This window comes from Trematomus bernacchii, unplaced genomic scaffold, assembly GCF_902827165.1.
Source record: "Trematomus bernacchii unplaced genomic scaffold, fTreBer1.1, whole genome shotgun sequence".
In the NCBI taxonomy this organism is placed as follows: domain Eukaryota; kingdom Metazoa; phylum Chordata; class Actinopteri; order Perciformes; family Nototheniidae; genus Trematomus; species Trematomus bernacchii.
The window spans coordinates 240,307-254,313 of NW_022987712.1; the positions used below are offsets into that span (position 1 = coordinate 240,307).

A 14,007-nucleotide genomic window follows, 5' to 3' on the forward strand; every position below is an offset into this window, starting at 1 on the left:
TTATATGTCCTTCTGATATTATCTTTAAGTTCATCATGTTGTCAATCTGCTTTGCCATGCAAGAAATTGGCTGATTGCTTGTTTTGCAGTTGCTATATAAAAAAATTCTGTTTGCAATCTTAAACCACTGAGCATGTGCGAGTGTAAATTGCCAACAAATCAAATCAAATCAAATCAAATCAAAGTTTATTTATAAAACACATTTAACCTGTTAAGCACCAAGCCTGTTTTTCATGTTTCAGGCTCGAAAATGACATGCCCAAAACAAATGACTACAACTTAACTTCTAAAAGGGTTATATGAATAATTTCTTTTATCAAAGCAAGGTTACATCTGTGAGTTGGATGTAGAAGTGTCAGAATCAATATAGATGTTTTTTATTTTAAAGAAAATTCAGATTTTACACAGTAAAAAACTGTAAATTATAGTGTCCGTCCAAAAGTTATTTTTTACAGATAGTGAAAACTACCCCTGGATGATGGGTTAGTAGACTAAAAGCTTTAGGAATCCAAAGTACAACATATAATAAGTACCCTGTATCAAGATTGATGCAAAACAAGTGAAATTTGACCTTTTTAGAGAGGTTTAGCCAAAAACACTCCACCTCTGAGGTGATTTGGGTGAAAATGTTTTTTTTTCCATATCTCTGGCCCCCCTTGCTCGATTTTGATGGTTGACACCTCTTTCTGACCGTTAGAGCCAATATAATCGAAGGGGGAGGCCCCCACACACACATTGTGAAGAGAAAAGGTGGGGGCTGCGCGCATGTAATTTTGCAGCAGAGTGAAGCGATCTCTCCCTCTGACATTTGGAAACGAAAAAGCAGTTTTATTGCTTATGGATTATCAGAAATCATTTCAAAGAGGGCACAGATACATTGGATGAACCTATGGATTAACTGCAGCATCGTTTTTTTATCGTTTTAATGCCATTGAAGACCCGTTTTGACCAAGGTAATGTTATGATGTACGCTTTCGTTTATAGCGTCGCAAATGATTATCACTGAGTGTTGAGGTGGGCACCCCCAGATTCTGTGTCTCCAGTTGATGCAAAACGAGTGGTTGGCTGTGCATCTAGGATAAGTAATAAGGGAGTTATTGTGAGTTTAGGTGCAGAGATAGGTTACATTCTTTCGCTCGTGGCTAATTCAGAGGCTGAGTGCAAGCATTGTGGGTTTTTTTTGGGAAAAAAAATTAAAAAGATCAGTTAGCTGAGTTTCTTCCCGTTACATGGATATAAAACATTCATAGTTTATTAAATATTAAGATTCCCTAGACGTTGTTTCCTGCAAATGACGCGTTTATCCGCCCGGTACCGGGGGGATGGTGCGTAACAGGTTAAAAGCGATTTTTGGTCGGGCCAAAGTGCTGTACAACATAGCCATCATATCCATGCCCATTATGTACAACATAAGGTGTTTCCCAGACTAATGGCCAATTGGGATGATGTGGAAACAAGGGAAACGCGAGCAGCAAGAAGCAAACACTGTGACATGACCATTATAATGATATAAAATATTACTGGGTCTTACTTTGTAGCTATATATGGAACAAATATCCATAATCTAGAGGACAAAATGAAAGAGGCAGCAGGATGTGAAGTCATGTGACCGTGCTGTAGTTCCTTTATAGCCCAACATTAGCCACCTTTAGCTTAGCGGTGGTGACCTGAAGTCATGTGACCGTGAAGTCATGTGACCGTGCTGTAGTTCCTTTATAGCCCAACATTAGCCACCTTTAGCTTAGCGGTGGTGACCTGAAGTCATGTGACCGTGCTGTAGTTCCTTTATAGCTTAATGTTAGCTAGGCCCCTCTATTAAGCCTCTTAATTTTGAAAGTTGATCGTTACGTTTCTATCTTAGCGTAGGTTGGCAGAGATAAATCAGTTTGACACCATTGCTCCGGGACTTGTTGGCAGCAATTTTCACACCTTCAGTGACAACAAGAAGCTTCCTTGAATAACACTCTGTGACCAAGGGCGAGGGTATGAACGCAAGTCGCAGCATGCTTTACCGATGTTGAAAATCATAAACAAAGGACCTTTTAGTTACAGATTTAGCAGAAATGTATAGGGAAAAATCTGCCTCATATTTACAATGATTAACAAAGGATAACGTCACCTTCCAGCTTTGTTCCATGACATGATGTTGCTTCAAAAGGCTGTATCCCCTGTCCTGTAGAGCAGTGTGTAAGCTATGATGGCTTTAGAGCTTTTAAAGCTGTTAGTCTCTGGGTAAATAATGCAAACACTTTGATTAAACTGCTGCACATTTTCAAATAGTGAAAGATGGGTGTTTTGATTGCAGCAGGCAGTTAATGTTGCCTCGGTGTCTTTGTAACTGAAATTGGAATTACTGACTTTATGTAAATGTTCTCAGTGCTCAGTTTTCCCAGATGCATCTTGACACTGCAGTCATCTTCATTTCACGGGAAGTGAAAACTGCTGAATAAAAGATGAACAAATGGTGTTAAGAGATGGCACCGAGAGGAAAGCAGTTTGGAAACTGAATGAGTCAAAGTTTGTGGGACAGCAACTCTGAACATGTGGCTCACTTAAGTGTTTTTCATTACCAGTACAAGTGGATGGGGACGGGGAAACGGGGTTGGAAATTGTGCCATACTCGAGGCGAGATGAGTCAAGAGTTTCCAATACTTTAATTTAATTGCTTTATTTTTAGGAGAAAGCAATTGCTGAGAAAATAAAAACCTTTATTTCTTAGCAAATGGACTGTCTACTCTGAGTTAGGAATGAGTCCTTATCCCAAGTGACGTGAACTGGTTCCTCCTCCGAATGGATGGATCGAGACAGAATGAGTCTACCTTTTATTGGAATTTGACAAACAAGTACAGCAATTTCCAAAACAAGAAGTAGGACGTGCTGTGTCTTAGTACTCTTGAACTGGGAAAAGCTCGTTAGGAGAAAACATTTGCTAAGAACATTAAAACCTTTAGAAACCATTAATTCTTGGCAAAACACAAATGGACTCTCTACTTCGAGTAGGGAATGAGTCCTTATCCCAAGTGAAGTAAACTGGTTCCTCTGTGTCTCAACTCCGGATAATCTGGCCAATTTGTTTCTATGTGTCTGCCAGCACAAGAAAGGCTCTTGAGGCCTAGCACCAGGGCCGGTTCCAGACGATTTGCTGCCCTAGGCGAGATTTTATATATAAAGAATAAATGAAAAATCTCTACAAAAGACAAATACACTACAAAAACAGAAACGTATTGACATAGGTAATCTACGTCAAAATGGCTTCAAATGTATTCAGTATTGTATGAACATGTTTGAATTGGGGGGTGGACGTCACATCCTCTAGGGGGGTCCGGGGGTATGCTAGAGAAGATTTTTTAACATTTTAAAGTAAAATGCTTCAATCTGGAGCACTTTGAGCACACAATTACTAGAGACCTGATCTAGGGGGTACAACTCTAAAACACCCATATGAAAAAGATCGGTTTACATTTTAATAATCAATAAGTATGTGAACATAACCAATAACCTACCATAGCCAATAACAAATACATGTAACTTATTTTATTTTTGTTGTTCATTCATATCTTATTTTACCTTTACATTTATTTATTTATGCATATGTTTGTATCTCTCCAACTTTAAATGATATTTTTGGTTTACTGTCCTATAGTATACATTGGAATGATTTCAAACCTGTTTTATTTATCCTAATAATTATAAAGGAGTGCCTTGGAAATATGTGTTTACATAATTTGTGGTCAAAACGTTTGAGACCCACTGAGATAACTAAGACTAAAATGAACTATCTAAACCCTCAGAGAGTCCTTTACCTCACTGAGCCTCTCAGTCTGACAGGAGAGCTCTCCTCCACCCTGGTTGTAGAAACATCTACTTCTTATATCCGTTAGCGCAGCTAGCACCAGATGCTAATAACAACAGCGCCCTCTCTCTCTCTGTGGGTGTTTCTCAATCGCGAGTAAAGCTGCTTCAGAGCCACTATTTCAAGCATACTACGTCATCGAGTGCCGCCGAAGTACTGTTCCAATCTCCAGCATACTTGGAAATCTACCGAGCCCGGCGTACTCCGTTTGGAGAAATATCGAGGCTGCACATGAGTAGACTCCGCGGCCTTAAAATCCCCACAATACTTTGCGCACGGACCAATTTCCCCAAATCTGTGGCGGAAGATGTAAGAGGCGGGGCCTCTCATATGACGCACACCTGCACACTTGCTAGCCTGTTCCACTCTTTGTTTTCCGAATGCCAGGAAGTATTCTTGACTCGCTTCTGAAGCAAGATGCTCGGCAGACATGTGCTACCAAGCAAGCGTACTCGCGATTGAGAAACACCCTCTCTCTCCCTCGCTCACTCGCACTTTGGCTGTGAGCTGCGGGCGCCTGATAAGCCAACATCCCCCACTTTCATCACTTACAGCGCCCATCGTACAGGGCAAATGAAAAGTGTAACCGGGGTGAAAAGGGTGTTACATTTACTTAATTATGAATGATGTTACATCAAGGCCGAAAATTAGGATGAGCGCCAACGGTCAAAAACGTTTTTTCCCCTCCCAGAGCTGCCAGCGCAGCGCCCCCCAGATCTGGCGCCCTATGCCAAAAATCGGCCCTGCCTAGTACATACAGTGGCAATGTGTCAAGATTTAGCAGAAATACACCTTTATTGAACATACAGTAACACAAATACTACAAATCCACAGTAACACAAATACTACAAATCCACATAACAAACAATCAAAAACTAAAAAGGGTCGCCACTTCTTCTTATTTTAATAAAAAAATAAAAAGTAATTTTTCTTTTTTTGGGTACCTGGCTGGCGCCCCCTAGCAGCGGGGCGCATATTTCAGCAGCGGCGCTGTGCCGCCACTATTTGTATATAGGGGAAACACTGATTGATGCTTAGAAAGAAGCAAATGGACTGTCCACTTTGAGTTGGGAATGAGTCCTTATCCCAAGTGAAGTGAACAGTTTCCTCCGTGTACAAACTCCGGATATACTGGTGACGATGGATAATAATAATACATTTGATTTATAAAGGCGCCTTTCAAAGCTCTCAAGGTCGCCGTGCAAGAAACACAAAATAGCACAAAAACAACACGGTATAATCAATAAAAACAGAGGACGTGTGATGTGATCAGGGTGGATATGTCAGTGTGAAGAGACGTGATTTGAAAACGGAGAGGGAGTCAGTATTGGTTGGTTCAGTGGATAGAGACAGAATGAGTCTACCTTGCAATAAAATGAGGAGCGGTGTCGTTTTTACTGGATCATTGGAATATTACAAAACAGTACAGCGATATAAAAAACAGGACATGCTTTACTCTTGAACTGGGAGAAGCTCATTAGATGGAACATATGAGGCCATTGTTAATGTAAAAAGTCCTCCCTCAATGTTCCTTTGACTCCTTGACTCCGGTGGGAGTTTCTTTTTACTGTGATTAAACCCCAAAGTTATTCCACTAATGATTCTGTTCTGCTGACTGACCTCGGTTCAAGAAAGAAAACTGTAACCGAAACAGGAGTTGGGAGGGAGGCGATGTAATGAAAACCCCCCCAAAAAGATGATATAAGAGTTTGTGTTATGGACGGTTTCCACCGAGGGATCTGACGTCAGATTCTGGGGATTCAGTCAAAATGTATGAGCATGAACACATCCCTTTGAAAAGGCAGTACAAAAAAAAGACAGATGAGACGAAGGAAGACTCATTTAAATTCTCTTTAGGTAGTAATATATGTTTTTGCTTTCCATATCTGCAGGACAATGGACTTTTTTACTTTTCTCCCCTTTTGTTGTACACTTTGTTCTCCAACCATTACCTCTTTTCATGCTGCTGCAATGACCCAGTTTCCATCTTAGAAAAACCTTGGAGCCTCATCTGATCAGAACAAATGATACTGGGAGGGTTTTTAAAGTATCAAAGGCTCTAGGGTCATGGAGGTGTAAACACATCAATGACCTCTATACAGAATCAGACCCTAAAGATGGCTGTAGTAACGTCTAGTACAGACAAAGAAAGTGTGGAGATAACAAAGAGAGGTGGTGAGCTTTAGAAAATGGCCAAAATACATCGGGGAGGAAAGAGTTCAGAGGGAGGTGGAGGCAGCACAGAGAGATTACATCGGAGGGGGATTGGTTACGGGTTAGAGGAGGAAGAAAGTGAAATGAAACTGGGAGGAAGGACGGATGGAGAAAGACAGCGGAGGGAATACGCAGTGGAGAGGAAAAGGAGGGTAAGAAAGCACAGTGGAGAACGGGAAGATAAAAGTGGCAGAGAGGGGTCCGGGGGGGGGGGGAGTTAGATCTCAACATGAAAGAGGAGGAAATGTGTGCAGGGTGGTTGGGTTTCAGCAGAAATGATAAAAGGCGATGTTTGAGGGTAAAAAAAAGTAAGAAAACTGACAGTCGCTTCTGAGAGCGATTTAAATGCAAAGTCTGTGCTTAATGTACATACTGCTTGCTTCATCAAACACTCACTCTTTCAAATAGAGATGTAGATAGTTAGTGTTTTTTAAAGACCCACATGCTCTGCACAGCGTTTTACAGGCTGTCCATTATTTCATTTCTTTCATTCTAACCTTTTAATGCTCTCAACCTTTTTTATATTTCCATATTTTATCTCATTTCATTTTGTATTCGTTCCGTTCATGGTATGCACAACTTAATGTACTTAACATGTCTCTATAAACACACCGTAAGGAGCAGGGAGAAGAAAATCATCTGATATTAATAAATAGAAATATATGGTCTGTCCTTCATAGTTTCTTATTCACAGCCAATCATAACTAGGGATGTCCCGATCACGTGATCGGATCGGGACATCTCTAATCATAACAGTATCGTAGGAAAATAAGAGAAACACAAAAACGTACACAAAGTACTTAGTGCCCACTTGACAGTTAACGGAAAGAAACAAAACATTCAATATGTTCCTAAGATAACTTTTTATTTTATTGTATTTTCTCCTCATAGCGTAGTGAAGCACCTTTTTAAGATGACGTTTTTAAAGTGTGCTATATAAATCAAATGTATTATTATTAGAACTGGAAACACAGCAACTCGTCTTATTGTCAGAAACGATATAGCATGTTGATTAGTTCTCACAGTGCAATCTGTTTAGGCTCCCTTAGTGGAGAGTGAGGACGTATTTTTGTAGGCCGACACGAAAGTAAAGATAAGATGGACCTATATTAATCCCCGTGGGTGAATTCAGGAGTTTAGGGTTAGCATGGTTAGCAAAGCGCTCCCTCAACAAAAGAGCAATGGGATGTTTCCATTAGATTTGGTTATATTGCACTAAATAAGCTCTGTGGGAAACAGCAGGATAATCTCCAGATCTTAACACCGCTTTGAGACTTTTGAAGCGTAAATGCAATCGGCAGAGGTAAAAAGCTAACACTAGGCCATACAGAAGAACAAAACCTTGAAAATCTCTTCTCTTATTTCTGATATTAACCAAAAACACGTCCAATCAAACGTTTACTTCGAGATGAGGGAACCAGAAGTGGTAAAAAAGCCATGTAATACCTGGGTTTTACGACTCGTTTCTGAACCCTAACCCTATTGACAAAAATGACAAGATTGACTAATTTACACTCGTATGCAAACCAACAAATATGATGGTGCCTTTACTTTCTCCCCAGTCCGTATTCAAACATCTTTTAAAGACATTTTCTGCACTGTAGAAAACCTTCCAAGATGTAAACCCTGCAGACTTGTCATACATCATTACATATGTTTGTATGTAAGCTAAAAAAAACACAACATATAATGTCACATCGTCCGCACTCGGTGTAATTTACTTGTCCCATTCATTCCCATTGCATATAATGGATGCCAGCTAGAACTCACTGCCCCTCTCACAGCTTTCTAAATCCATCACAAAACTCTTGCAACTGCGTCAGTCGCCTTAAAAAGAGACTCATTTCACAAATAATGCCATGGAAATAACTCCTAAATTGATTCTATAATAGCCAGGCAAGACAAAAACAATCATTCTGGTGGTTTTAGACGAACCCAAGGAGCTCTGATATTTGGAAATGTCACTAGTTGTGGTGCAGCGTTTGACAGACCTAAGAAATCTTTCTGAAACCTTGCCAGAATTATTTTGTGTGAGTGCGTGTTCACTGCAAAAGAATAGAGCATGGACTTTGAGGATTTTATAACGAAATGACTAACAGTTACACAAGCAACTGTGTTATTTTAGAAAAGAACATTCGTGACCTATGCCTGAATGTGTAATCAAGCAAGAGCAAGATACAGTTTGATGTTGGTTAGTAAAACATAAGAGTAACAGGAGATGGTGGAGACCAAACCAGAGCTCAAGGTTCAAGGTTCTTTATTGTCAATCTGACATAGCTACAGAGTAATTATGTAGTTGAAAATCTTATGTCACAGGCCTCTCCAACAATGCAACATAATAACATAATAACAATACAGATAGCAAGAGCAATACAAAAAGAAAAATAGTTATAAAATAAAGTGATGATGTGGAATAGTGCAGTACGAGTCTATATACAAGTTATTGGAATGATAGATATCAGATATTAGATACATGTTACTGAGTAGCAGAATAATGTTTTGAAGTTGTTTCAACAGGGACAGCTATTAGGAGAGTTAATGTTGGACTTAGTTTGATCTTATGAACAGAAACATGACTCCTAATGATAACTTGTCTGAAGGATGTGTGAGGAATGGAATACATAATGATAAAGTTTTATGTTAGTTAGTAAAAATGGTGATGAACAGGAGATGGTGGAGACCAAGCCAGAGCTCAAAGGAGAGGTAATGGTGGACTCCTAATGATAACTTGTCTGAAGGATGTGTGAAAGAGTGATGATGTGTCCAAAGTATGGCATGGGGGACAACTGCGGCGTGAAATATACGATTCATATTTCCCCTTTTATTGTAAGCAATCTGAGGCTTTTGTGTTAAGGAATAACCTTCAACACAATTATTAAAACCCTATGGAGAGCTGTGATATAGGCTGTTGTATAGCATATTCATGCCTAATTGACTACATTTGATTGATTTTGCTGACTTATAACTTGACTTATGAGGCAATATACCCCACCTCTAGTGAGTTGCCTAGCCCTTAGTATGTTTTTTCCTCAGTGAAAACAGTTTGGACACATCTGGTGTAAAGGGCTGTTATTACGCATAGGTCTTTATTTCCCCTCGCCTATAGCCTGGTGAATGTTGCATGTCATAAATACTTACATACTACCCTTCGCCGTAATCGCCTCCAACGTTACCCTTTTACGTAAGATGTTCTCAGTTCCTGCCTAGCAGATTATTAGTTGTAAATGCTTACTGGTCTTTGGGGCCAATAGCAGACAAAGCAGTGGAGACACAATTATTTCACAGTCGAAACCAGCCCTAAGACTGTTTTGATGGAACAGGGATAAATAAGATCACCAAATGTCTGAAAATCTGCATTCATTCACACTGATACTGAGTTTTTGGAAGACCTTGAGTTTCCATAAAATGCACATTTCCCCCCACCATGTAAAAATACTGAGATTTGTCACAAATTGTAAAGCACTTACACACATACTTGCCAACCTTGAGACCTCAGAAATCGGGAGCATTTCAAAACCACCGCGGGGGGGGAGCTGTATTAGATTAACATTAACATGCTTATTGTTGTTGTAAGGGCACTGCCTTGCGGCCTGTAGCACCATCCTTTATGGAGCATATGTGAAGGACAGGAGTGAGCAGAGGGTAGAGTTGTCGGTTCTTGTTCTGTTTTCTGTGACTATTTTCCCCACCCTCTGAGACTTTCAGTTGCGCGCGCTGCTAAAGAGACGCGCTACCATGGAAACCAAACAATGGTGTAGCTGTATTAAAGTCCGAGTGGAAACAGTCCTGAGTAAATCTGATTTAGTCAGAAATCGGGAGAAATATGACCCCGGGAGGAAACCGGGAGAGGGCAATGACATCGGGAGTCTCCCGCGAAAATCGGGAGGGTTGGCAAGTATGCTTACACATCACTGTACCCTGTATGCCAAGGCAGGTTTGCCATCACTAACTGTACGGAGGCTCAGTCACTGGTACACGTTTATTTATAAAGCTTTGTTGGGTAAACTCCCGTATTATATCTGCTCTCTGATAACACAGAGAGTTGCAAGCAGCTATTGTCTGAGATCGCATGATGTAGTCTTGTTAGATGTGCCAAGAGCAAGGACTGTCTTAGGTAAGACAGCTTTTATGTGCGCAGCTCCACTTGCTTGGAACAATCTTCAGCAAGAATTTAAACTGAGCAATCTCATTCCTCTGTATGTTTTTAAAGCTAGGCTAAATGAAATGCTCGTTGATACTATGGGTACTTGTAAATGTCGATAACTATGTAAATGTATCCTGTAAATATAATGTATGATGTCCTTTATTGTTTTATGTTTCATGTGGAACCTATTTGCTGCAGGTCTCCCTTGAAAAAGAGATCTGGGACCAATCTGGTTAAATAAAGGTTTGAAATGAAAAAGTTCTTTTGAAACTGCATTTGTTCACGTTAGTCAAAGCCAGTGTTGCTTCAAGGTGAAACGCATGCAGATAAACAGCATATCTATATCTCATCACTTCTCTCTCTGTGAGTCTGTCAGACAGCAGGATGTCAGCCTGTCCTTCATCCATCAGTGAGCAAGTTCACCGCTGATTAATGAGACAACTCTTAATAGAGTCTCACAGAGGTCAGAGAGAGAGAGTGAGTGCACTGACAGATAAACACTGTTCAAGTCCTCCGAAGAGCTTTCAGCAGCAATTGCACATTGACTAATTCTCAGGCAGTCATCTTGAAACAACAAACCATCCATCGCACTCTTATGGACCGTCTACACAGCAGCGTTAAAAAAATCTTGGAGGTGGGCGTATCTGAAGCTTGGGGATTTTTTGCGAGCAACCAATCACATGAATCTCCCGCCCCCGACATACAAAGCAAAAAAGCCCGAAGTAAACTGGATATAAACTCCCCAAACAGGCGAAAACCTACCACTGTCTCTGCCACCTCCCTCCATGCCTGGCTCCTCCGGTTTGTATCCCGGTAGGTAAATAGGGACTGGTCATAAAGCACCGGGTGATTCCCTACCGCTAATTTCTCCTCCATTTTTTGGAATATGAGGAAATGACCTGCGGTATGTCTCTCCCAGCATACACGCAGTTTGATTGGCTAGAGCTTGAACGGTCAGATTTGCGTACACGGGATTTGATTGGCTGACGCTTCCACCTCAGCCTCAAAAGTTGAACATTGTTCAACTTTGAATCCTGAAAATCCTGAAAGTCTCCGCTCGCCTGCCCACAATGCATTTCGGCGAAAAGTGAGGGAAAGTGACGTCACCCCATTCAAAGTGAATGGGCAGAAGCGTTTCAAGATTGTTTTAACGCTGCTGTGTAGACGCACTCTTACGCTCTTAATTAATTGGATAGAGGGAGTATGTATGGAGTCTGTTTTTGGCTGAGGTTGTTGTGATGCATCAACTCAAATGTGGAGGAAAAGTCCAGATAAAGTACTGCGTTAAATAAACCCGTCTTGTTATGGAGCTCAAATATGACTTCCTTGATTACCTGCGACTAAGCAGTAGGATGTTTGTTTGTGTTTTGCTCCAGTATTCACTTCACTGATTCATTAAATAGGAGACAATAAAGGCTGAACATCGCATAACATTAATGGAGGAAAATAAGGCTTTTGTAAACAATAATTTATTCTAGACCTTGTCATTTTGAAAACATTTACATTTTAAAAGAGCTCTCTTCAGTTTTAAGAAGGTCAATGTGGATGTGTTGGATAGGAAAAACATTATTCAGCTCAAGTACCTGGACTCAAGCATGTCTCTTCTACTCTGTCCAGTGATACTAAATCATCAGGGGTTTAACATCTGTTTGCAGAGTTGATTGAGTGGTTTAGGGCTCTCAGTGAAGATGGGAATATAAAGGAACTAAGAAAGATTGTGTTGTCATTTATCCTTCAAAAAGGTTGCTGTAGTAACATCTTGCAAGCTTTACAGTATGTGCAGACCTACACAAAGACATGAGACTGAAATATATACTGCCGGATCGGTAAATTAAATCCAACATGCAATGTTCTTGGGAGGCCGTTGTTTATATTTCTGACTTTTTTTATACTATTTTCAGCGATGGTTTTGCCGCTTTTCTATTTTCTCTGCTTGCAAGAAAATCCACTGTTGATTTTAAATTCTATATTACATTACATTCAAGTACTCTCTTCAACACATCTAAAAAAAAAAGTCTTATGACCTCAAAATACATCAAGAGACCTTAACAGGGTGTCCGCGGGGTCTTAAAAAGTATTAAAAGTTGATAAATCAATTTAGCGCTTTAAGGCTATTAAAAAGTATTAAAGGGCATTTTCCAAGGTATTACATGTTGTAGCTTGTTTCCAATAAGTATATAAATTGTCCAAAGAGGTTGTATTCTACAGTCTGCCTGAATGTAATCATTGCGTAGGTGTGTAGTGTGATTCTGTGTAGTTTATTTATGGCATCCCGTTGGATGTGACGTCATCTGAACAGGACATCGCACGCTCACTGCTTGATAGCGCGCAAAGGTCCGTTTACGCCGGTTGTTAAACAACATCGTTATGGGGAAATGCAAGTCTGCGTCTAAATGGTTGGAAGATAAGGAGGAAGGACAATCAATACTGTATATAGTCAATGTGAGGTAAAGTGTGTCGCCAATGTAACCGGTTAAAACTCCAAGTGGCGATGAGGTCTTAAAATGTATGGGAAGGGTCTTAACAAAGGTCTTAAAAGGTATTAAATGTGACTTCACCCTGTTCATGGAAACCACATCGGCTCTTAAATCTTAAACAATGCTTCTTCTACTGCTTCCATCTCTGTTATATTTTCTTCCAGACCCTGTGATTTTTAATTGTACCCTCTGTGAACTCTACACAATGTATAGGAGCATGCATTTTTTTATTTCTTACTTTTTTTCAAAATGTTGACTTTTTGGTCAACATTTGGTTGACTTTACAAATAATTATTTCGCAGTATACAGACCTTTTTCCAAAATGTTGACTTTTCAGAATTCTGACCTTTAAAAAAAAAAAAAAAAAAAGTAGGCATTTCTCAGGATTCTGAAATTATTATTATGATTCGCAATTTGACATTTTTCAGAAATTTGACATTTTTCAGAATACTGAACTTTCTCTGAATTCTGACTTGCTATGAAATGTCGGACTTTTTTTTCTTCAGATTTCAGACTTTTCTTGTCTTTTCTTTTTTTCAAAATGTATAGGAGCATGCATCTTCAAACACAGAGAATCTATTGGATTTGAACATTAAACATGACTTCAGCCGAGTGTAGAGAGACACTTTGGGGTTTCTACAGAGCTTTATTTAGAGATGCTGCCCCCCATGGTGGCACTTATCCCATCAGGATCTGAACCGTATCCACTTTTAATGCTCCTTTCAACATTAAACATTAAACCAGTCAGTGCTTCCATCTCTTTGGCGTCTAAAATAGGTCATAACTAACTCAAAATCTAACTGAAGTGCTACATGAGTTGTTACTTATGTAAATGCATTTGTTTACCACTTATGTCAGTATTGTTAGTGGTTAGCAAAGAGTGCTGTGAACAGATCAACTACATATTTTTATATTTAATTTACCATTCCCTACACACGTAATGTAACCAATAGCCTGCTTTATATTGTGTCTAAAGCCCTTCAATAGTGTTTTATTCTCAGAGCTAATAGGTTTTTTATCTTCACAGTCTACTGTATATTTTCTACTTCTTAATGCCGTTTTATTTCTATTTTGAGATGTTTAAATTCTAGAATAGTTTATTTATACTCTTTAATTTCTACTTAATGTCTTGTTTTGTTTTTTATGCTGCTGCAACGCAAACATTTCCCAGGTTAGGATCAATAAAGTACATCTTATCTTATCTTATATCAGCGTTCAAACATGTCTAAACAAGTTTGAGAAACCCCACAAAACTCTGTGAACACTGAGACGTTATTTGATCGTTTTACAGTAATACGTTTATATTTCTCTTTTGATTT

The 14,007-nt window shown here is 39.6% G+C and overlaps 1 protein-coding gene across 1 annotated transcript in view; it reads left to right on the forward strand.

The window, feature by feature from the left end:
- Positions 1-14,007, forward strand: part of LOC117491185 (kinesin-like protein KIF20B) — an 87,703-nt gene that overhangs the window by 52,093 nt on the left and 21,603 nt on the right. The window lies entirely within an intron of this gene.